General features: G+C 36.6%; 1 protein-coding gene across 1 annotated transcript in view; it reads right to left on the reverse strand.

Moving 5' to 3' along the window:
* The window catches only part of ZDHHC17 (zinc finger, DHHC-type containing 17), a 61,996-nt gene that overhangs the window by 46,432 nt on the left and 5,878 nt on the right, over positions 1 to 9,686 (reverse strand). Inside the window, exon 2 of the mRNA XM_006759724.2 lies at positions 8,408 to 8,530. The gene's annotated coding sequence lies outside the window, so the exon portion shown is untranslated. The remainder of the gene's footprint in view (positions 1 to 8,407; positions 8,531 to 9,686) is intronic.

Here is a 9,686-nt window from a genome sequence, read left to right on the forward strand (position 1 = left end):
GCTCAAAAGAATAGCTTTGATAGAAAATATTTTCTGAAAAATTTCAACTGGGATTAAAACAAATAAATTTGATTGCCTTCTCTATAGTCAATATATCTGTTCCAGAGAATTATTTTTACTCAAATTTCAAATACTTTCTAGGGTTAGGACAATAAGCAATTTCCAACATGGTTTTAAAATATAACTTTGTTTTCAATAGGATGGGGGAATTTTTTTTTCCTCCATGCTAAAAAAGAATCACTCCTATTACCTTTTCATTATAAACTCCTGAAAGAGAAGTACTACTATCCTATATAATAAAAGGGTAATATGCAAATCGACCAAATGGTGGAATGACGGGTCGCTATGATGCACACTGACCACCAGGGGGCAGATACTCAACGCAGGAGCTGCCCCCCTGGTGGTCAGTGCACTCCCACAGCGGGAACGCTGCTCAGCCAGAAGCCGGGCTCACGACTAGCAAGCACAGTGGTCATGGCGAGAGCCCCTCCAGCCTCCACAGCAGTGCTAAGTCTGTCCAACTGATGGCTTAGGCCCGCTCAGACATCCCCCGAGGGCTCCTGGACTGCGAGAGGGCACAGGCCTGGCTAAGGCAACCTCGCCCTGCCCCGAGTGCACGAATTTTATGCATCGGGCCTCTGGTATTTTATAACATGTTATTCTTTGTAGCTATAAAACCCTAGCTCAAAACTATACTCCTGAGAAGATCGTATACTTCTTATTTTTAAACTAGAATTTTCCTGCAATACTAGAAAAAAGTTATTATCATGGAATGCTATTGCAAGTACTAATGATCCCTAGTTATTGAGAAAGGACCATCAATGAACAAGAGATATCAACAAGCATTTGAAAAATGAAAAGCAAATTGCTAAAACTCAAATGTCTCCAGAGGGGGACACCAATGAGAAGCAAACCAGAATATATTATAAAACCCTAGAAAAGCCGAAACCGGTTTGGCTCAGTGGATGGAGCATCGGCTTGCGGACTGAAGGGTCCCGGGTTCGATTCCGGTCAGGGGCGTGTACCTGGGTTGCGGGCACGTCGCCAGTGGGGAGTGTGCAGGAGGCGGCTGGTCGATGTTTCTCTCTCATCGATGTTTCTAACTCTCTATCTCTCTCCTTTCCTCTCTGTAAAAACTCAATAAAATATATATAAAAAAAAAAAAAAAAAACCCTAGAAAAGCTAAGAGATTAAAGTCAATTGTTACTTCCAAAGAAAGTAATAAGAAGCTGGACTGTAAACATAAACACTGGCTGAAAGTCAATATAAGTTACTAAAAAATTGTTTTCTGACCTATATACTCCATGAAAGTAAGTATTTATTTAACATCACAAATAGGCATTTTAGTGACATGGAAGCAATCAAGCAGCTGAAAGAAAAGTATTCACTGACTTAACAGTACAGTGTACACTATACTGCTAAATCTTAAAATGTGACTACTCAAATTTTTCATATTATTGTAGTAGTAATTCAAACTCTTAAAGTTCTGATTCACTCTTGCATCCTTAAACTTCATGGTATGATGGTGACTTAGGCTTCAGCTTACCAGTGGTCAGCAAACTCATTAGTCAACAGAGCCAAATATCAACAGTACTTCTTCAAAATAGACTTGCCCAGGCCAAAAACCGACTTATGCGCATGGGCCATAAAGTTTCAATCGCACTGTACGCGCGCTCGCACGTGGTATTTTGTGGAAGAGCCACACTCAAGGGGCCAAAGAGCCGCATGTGGCTCGCGAGCCACAGTTTGCCGACCACAGGCTAGGCCAGTGATGGCGAACCTTTTGAGCTCAGCGTGTTAGCATTTTGAAAAACCCTAACTTAAATCTAGTGCTGTGTCACATATAGAAATTTTTTGATATTTGCAACCATAGTAAAACAAAGAATTATATTTTTGATATTCATTTTATATATTTAAATGCCACTTAACAAAGAAAAATCAACCAAAAGAATGAGTTCGCGTGTCACCTCTGACACGCGTGTCATAGGTTCGCCATCACTCGGCTAGGCCCATGTTGATTTTAATAGTCAATCATCAGTGTTTGCCAAAAGGTGTTTTCTGTGCACCTTTACCCAAGAAGTTTGAGCCTCTGGGAATTAAGTCAAAGAACCATATAAGACATTTTACTAAAAATGTAGCAATCCAGTGAGAGTTTACATACTGAACAACAAGAATTCCAAGCCATTTTCCTTGCTCTGGTCGGCAGGCAGCTAGACAGATGCTTAGGCCCATCCCACAAATTAGAAGATTCTTCTAGAGCAACTGAACAACTCCAGAGAAAAACCTCCAGAAACGGACATTTGGGAGGCTCCTAATGTAAATTCTCTAAGCCTCACAGCTTCCAGGGTTGTTGTTTTTTTAAGATTTTTATTGGTTTTTAAAGAAAGAAGAAGGAAGAGGGTAAAAAAGCAAAACATCGATTGGCTGCCTCCTGGAGACAAAGCCTGCAACCTGGGCATGTGCCCTGATGGGGAATCAAACTGGTAACCTTTCAATGCATTAGACAACATCCAACCAACTTAGCCACACTGGTCAGGGCATAATCAGGTTTTTTATGTCTCTCCTAAATATGAATGGCCAAATAGGACTAGACAATTAAGTGAAAGTTCAAATATGGAAGAAGACCAAAATAAAACAAGCCTAAAATAGATAATATACAAAGAAGAAAAACTTAACACAACAAAAGTTAAAATTAATAGCCTCCAAAAAAATAAGAGACTATATACCTATGATAAAAGGACCAAATTTTTCTTTAAAGATAGGGGGAAACAGAAGAACTGCTTAAAAACTGAAAATGTGTTAGATATAATTAGAAATGAAAAGAGGGACTAGAAGATAAATTAAGAAACTCTCTTCAAAGTATAATTGCTATACTGGGAGACAAAAGGTAGCTAGAATAAAGCTAGAAAAAGGAAAAAAATTAATTTGGTTGGTTCCAGTATCTAACAAGTAAGAGTTCCTGAAAGAAAAAAACAGAAAATGAAAATGAGGCACTCTTGAGGGCACAATGCAAAAATTCTTCCCTAAACTAAAAAGGCAAATTTCTAGGCTAAAAGTGGCAAATTAATGGTCATAAATTGAATTTTTAAATAAATAAAAACCCATCAATACACAATAAACTTTCACAAAATTGGGGCTAAAGAAAAAAATTACATGTTGTCAAGAGTAATAAGCCACACACATAGTTTGTTCTCAGAAAATTATAAGCTCCATATTTTTTAATAAAGGCCATCTATAAATATAAACGGCTAATATGCAAAGTGTCCCCTCAGGAGTTCGACCTGGAGACTGGGAGTTTGATCACTTGCTATGACGTGCGCTGACCACCAGGGGCTGGCACGGAACGTGGCTGGTGCGGTGTGCTGAGGGAACAAGGAAAGGAGGAGGCAGGGAAGCAGGGAACCTGAACCGCGCTGATCTCTGGCCAGGCCTAAGGACCCAATCCATGCACGAATTCTGTGCACCAGGCCTCTAGTATTTCTTAATAAAGCCTTGACTTGAAATCAGACACTCATGCATTGTTAGTTGTTGTTTAATGAAGATTTTTAAGGTAACAACAGACTGTTGAAGACAAGAGGTTGAGCTAATCTTTTCTATTTTATTATATTAGGGTAAAAGCTGAGAAATAGTTGAAAGACTTGCAATTGAAGACATTAATTAGGAATATAAACCTATCCAGGCTGAGTATCTACTCCTTTCCAAAGTACATTTACTTTATATATCATCATCATGAAGGTGACCCAACTACTTTGCTTGTGGTAAGTTCCTTTAATACACATTCTGATAAAATGTTAACTGTTAGAAGAGACACTTGTCCTTGGGTCTCTTGTGCTCCCATGTCTTGCTAGGTATACCAAAAATGCAAGGCCCTACCCACTCTTCACACAGGCCATTTCTCCGAGCTGTGTTTGCATCAAGTAGCCTTTAGAGATGAGGTAACGTCTTCCTCTGGGACAAAGAGCAAGCCTGCTTACCACTCACTATAAAGAAATGAATTCCCAAGCTGCAACACAAACCTGCTGTGTGTGCTGCATCCATCTGGACAATATCAAGCCGTTCTTATAGAACCTAAAGAGCAAGAGGGTCCTATGCAAATACTATGTTCATGCTATTTGCTATGCTATGAATAATCAAGTCCTTTGTCTCTACTTTAGTCATGTATCTTTTGCCAGCATCCATGAAATAGAAGTAATATGTTGGAGTTTTTAAGTAGGGGGTAATTCCAAACCCAATAGTAAAAATTAATCTTGAGGCTATGAATACCAGTTGTTAGTGAAAACTATATTTACTCAGCATATGTTTTAGAAAAGTAACTTGCTAGACTATGTACTGTAAGAAATTAAGCTTACCCACCTGAAAATATAATATACACAGACACTATAATTGTTAACTCACTCTATAGTTACTGACTTTATTTTGTAACCTCACTAATCCATACGTGGTTTGGAACAATTTGTAAGGCATGTAGCATCAAGACTTTTTATCTGTATTTCTCACTTTCTTACATATTTCTAAACACAAGACAAAAGTGAATTTTTGATCAATAAAATGAAATCAAATGTATCTCACTATAATACTTAGAGCAAGAAAATAACAAAGTAATGTTTTAAAATTCCGAGAAAATGACTTTTAATCTAGGAATCTATGCTCAGACAAACAACCAATAAGGTATGAGGTCAGAAGATATTGTAACTTCAAAACATTTACCTCCCAAGCATTCTCTCCCTCAGCAAGCTATCAGGAAATGTGCTCTACTAAAGCCAGGGAGCAAAACAATAAAGATAAAAACCTGAGATCAGAAAACAGAGCAACACTGGAGCAAAGGGATTTCTCAGGACAATGGCAAAGGAAAGTCTCAAGACAATTGTTGTATAGTAGCTTTAAAGGGCAAACAGTTTGGGCTGGAGCAGAAAGGTGGAAATCCAGGAAGAACTGATAAATGATCTGATGCTGTTTGCATATAGAGGGGTTTTACAGTTCTAAGGGTATAGTAAGAATTAGTTATGATATATAGCAAATTGAACCAATTTTTAAAAATGAAGCACCTGGCCCCAGGTGGTTTGGCTCAGTGGATAGAGCATCAGCTTGCGAACTGAAAGGTCCCAGGTTCGATTCCAGTCAAGGGCACATGCCCGGGTTGTGGGCTCGATCCCCAGTGGGGGACTTGCAGGAGGCAGCCAATCAATGATTCTCTCTCATCATGAATGTTTCTATCTCTCTCTCCCTCTTCCTTCCTCTCTGAAATCAATAAAAATATATATTTTTTTTAAATGAAGCAAATGTTACTTCAGACAAAAAACAGATTTTTACAGGAAAGAACAGATAATCATAGAAGACTCCTGGGGTTAGCAGTGAGAATTTATGTACTAACAATTTAAACTAAAATTTGCATAATGATTTAACTAAATCTATAACAGAGGTGAAGGAAGAAAGTATTCGTGGTGAAGTGATCTAGGACATCTAGTTATCCCAAAGTAGAAAGTCAAAATATAATAACTGATAAATCAAAAAATAATAGTATAGAAGTTGGCAATATTCATTAAAATTCAAAATTCATCTTTCTAACTTTCTTACTCCTAAGAATTCTACAGGTAGATATGAACATAAGCACAATGACATGTGAACAAATACAGCACTGTTTGTACTAGTAAAAATACCAGAATCAACTATAGGAAAACCATTCATGAATTAAATCCATATAACTGAATATTATACAGTTTTAAAAAAAAGAACAATGCAACTCTATTTGTACTAATCTAGAAAATCTCAAAGATATATAAATTAAATGAAAAGGCAGAATAGTGTTTACTATCATTTGTGTAAAGAAAATAATATTCTAGATAAAAGTAGCAATACAAATATATAAAATACAACAGTGACTACTGAAAGAGATAGCTAACGTATTGAAAAGGGTTACTTTGGGGATACAGGACTCAGAGAGTGGGGAGGGATTGCTGTTTCCCATTGTAACCCTTTAAGTACTATTTGATTTTTCCAAATCCTTTATGTACTATTTTGATTAAAACGTATTAATTGAAAAAACTAGAGGTTGTGGAAGGCTAGATATAATCTGAGCCAACCTTCATATTAAAGAAAACTAAAAAGCTCAATGAAATTTAAAAAACATTTCCTAAAAAGCAAAGCCTAAGAAGAGTAAGAGCATATATCAGGCCAAGATTCAGGAAAGGGTTAAAACCTAGAGAAGTTAGAAAACCACTTGAACACCATCTGCCTTAGAGACAAGGGTTGGGACTCCAAAAGGCTGTACTGTAGCAGTAATTAAGAACCAGAAATAAAACTGGCTTTAGCATGGTCTTCAGCCACTTGAGTGATCCAGAAAATCTAAAGCCTTAAAATTAAGTTAAAGTTGGGGCTAGCGTAAACAAATACCAGTAGAAATCTTCTCATCTTAGGCCTCAACTTACTCAACAAATAATTTTTCAAACACAATGTCTAATACATATTCAAAGATAGTCAGGCACACAACAATATAACAGATACAGACCCACACAGACTCAAAATGTTATATATTCTCAGACAGATTATAAATAAACTATATTTACTATGTCCAAGTATATAAAACAAGATAGAAAATTTCAGGAACAAATATTTAAGTATCACATATTTTTTTAAAAAATTCTAGAGCTTAAAAATAAACAAAATTAGAAACACAATGAATATATTTAACAGCAGATTATACATAAACAGAGAATGAACTGCAAGATAAGTCAGAAGTTTCCAAAATGAAGCAGAGACAAAAGAAGAGAACACACACAGAGAAGAGAGGGTAAGAGGCAGTATACAATAAAAAGGTCAAACAGACATTTAACTAGTTTTCCAGAAAGAGAGCAAAAATCGAATGGGGCAGAGTGATATGTGAAGAAATATGACTGAGATTATTTTCAGAACTGATGAAAACATCAATCCATACAATCAAGAATACATCATCATGAAACTGCAAAAAACCAGAAACAAAAAAGAAAATCCTAAAACATCCAGGAAAAACAAAAAGCCTCCATAAGCACTATACTTAAGACTGATTTCTCACCCTAGCCGGCTTGGCTCAGTGGATAGAGCGTCAGCCTGCGGACTGAAGGGTCTCAGGTTTGATTTCTGGTTGGGGCACCAAAAAAAAAAAGAAAGAAAGAAAAGACTGATTTCTCAAAAGTAAAAGAAGCCAGAAAACAGTGGAATATTTTAAAAATAAAACAAACAAAAGCTGTCAACCTAGATTTCTATACTATGTGAAAATTTCCTCCACTAATGAAGATTAAAAACATTTTCCTGTGTTGGAGGGTCATCCAATCCACCAAAAGGTTGTGGGTTCAATTTCAGGTCAGGGCACACACCTAGGTTGTAGGTTCAATCCCCAGTCAGGGTAGGTTCAGGAGGCAACCAATCAATGTTTCTCTCTCACATTGATGTTTCTCTCTCTTCCTTCCTCTCTCTAAAATCAATATAAATATATCCTCAGATGAGGATTAAACACACACACACAGAGAGAGAAAGAAAACATTTTCCCATGAGCAGAATTAGATATTAGGAGACCCATAGTGAAAGTAAAGGCACGGTTAGAGATACATAAAGGAAAAAAGAATAAAATGAAAACATGTTCTCTGGAAGAAAGTGATTCATGGAGTTCAATGCTTTAGATATTACTTGCTTAATCTTTCTTTAGAACTCTAGGTGCAAATGAATTATTCTATGTGACATTTATATCTTACTTGGCTGTAGACTCTGTGTGCTGTACTTAACTGCACACTTGCAAGCAGTTCTTTTCAAATTTGTTTTTATCTAAAGGTCTTATGTCCAAATTATGACTATTAAAACAGATTGACTAAGATTTCTATCATCTGACTCTTGCTTGTTTAACTACCTGTTAGTAATACTAAACCAGCAGATTAACATAATAAAAATCATTTTATACTTGGGTATTCATCACTTATGCTAGTTTGAATAGTTAAATCAGAATATTATTACCTATTATCTTTTAAACCCCTCTCTTTTCTTTTGTAACTCTTCCCCATAGAATTCATATTTAAAATGTGAGCTTCAAAGTGGACTGCTGGAGTTAACATCCTGACTCCAAACTTTATTAGCTGTATATCAGTAGTGTATTTATCCTCTTCATGCTTCAGTTTCCACATTGCAGGATAGCAGTAATTGTTATTTTTCATACAAGGTTACTTCAAGAATTAAAATTAAAGGAAATATACATGGAAAAGTACTCAGCTCAGTATGACACATTAATAAGCATTCAATATATGTTAAAAACAAAACTTTTCAGGAAAAAAGGTACATAGAATCTACATTTTAAAAGCTATGATTGTTAGAAATTATTATTTTTTATAATAATTTCTAATATTTTTATAATAACTAATTACTTAAAAAAACAGAAAACACATACTTGACTAAATCTATCCTATTGTTGATAGCAGCCCAATGGAGAAGTGTAACATTTTCTTTGTCTGGTTGTCGCACATCGTAACCTGCTTCCACCAATTCTCGGCAACGTTCATATATTCCATATCTTGAAAAAAAAATAGAGATTACTACTATTTGACAAGAAATTTAAAGCTAAAAAATAACATTTTCAGAAGAAAATAATGCTCCATTTTGATATCTGAAAATTAAAATGAACTTCTGAACATAAAATGCTACTTTTAACATATGAATATTCCAACAGATTTTACTAATCCATCTTATAGATGAGTTTTTGTCTCATCTATAAGAATGCAATATCTTATTAGTTGGAAGAGAAAAGGATACCAAAAATCAAACATCTATCATTTACTTGTTTTTATTTATATCACTACTTATTTATACCACAAAACACTTGAGGCAGCTTATAAAAGTATATACAGCCGAAACCGGTTTGGCTCAGTGGATAGAGTGTCGGCCTGCGGACTGAAAGGTCCCAGGTTCGATTCCGGTCAAGGGCATGTACCTGGGTTTCGGGCACATCCCCAGTGGGAGATGTGCAGGAGGCAGCTGATCGATGTTTCTCTCTCATCGATGTTTCTAACTCTCTATCTCTCTCCCTTCCTCTCTGTAAAAAAAAATCAATAAAATATATTTAAAAAATAAAAAAAATTTAAAAAAGTATATACAATTATTTTTTTAAATATCCTATATAATAAAAGGCTAATATGCAAATCGACCCAACAGTGGAATGACCGGTCGCTATGATGCACACTGACCACCAGGGGGCAGACATTCAATGCAGGAGCTGCCCCCTGGTGGTCAGTGCACTTCCACGGGGGGGGAGGGGGGCGCCACTCAGCCAGAAGCTGGGCTCATAGCTGGCGAGTGCAGCAGCAGTGTCAGGAGCCTCTCCCTCCTCTGCGGCAGCACTAAGGATGTCCAACTGATGGCTTAGGTAAGATGTCAGTTGGACATCCCCCAAGCTATCAGTTGGACATCCTGCGAGGGCTCCCGGACTGCAAGAGGGCACAGGCTGGGCTGAGGGACCCTCCCCCCCAACCTTGAGTGCACGAGTTTCGTGCACTAAGCCTCTAGTTAAAGACATAAAAGAGCAGTAACAAACAGCATATCAATGACTTACATTAATATCAAGAAGAAAAGATGTTTTACAAGCCTCAGCCTTCTTTATTTCAAATTTAGCTTTGATATTCATGAAGGAAAATTTTAAAAGGATGTGTTGGAGTGGGAAGTGGATTGGGTTG

The sequence above is a fragment of the Myotis davidii genome, unplaced genomic scaffold (assembly GCF_000327345.1).
Source record: "Myotis davidii unplaced genomic scaffold, ASM32734v1 scaffold54, whole genome shotgun sequence".
Classification (NCBI taxonomy): Eukaryota; Metazoa; Chordata; class Mammalia; order Chiroptera; family Vespertilionidae; genus Myotis; species Myotis davidii.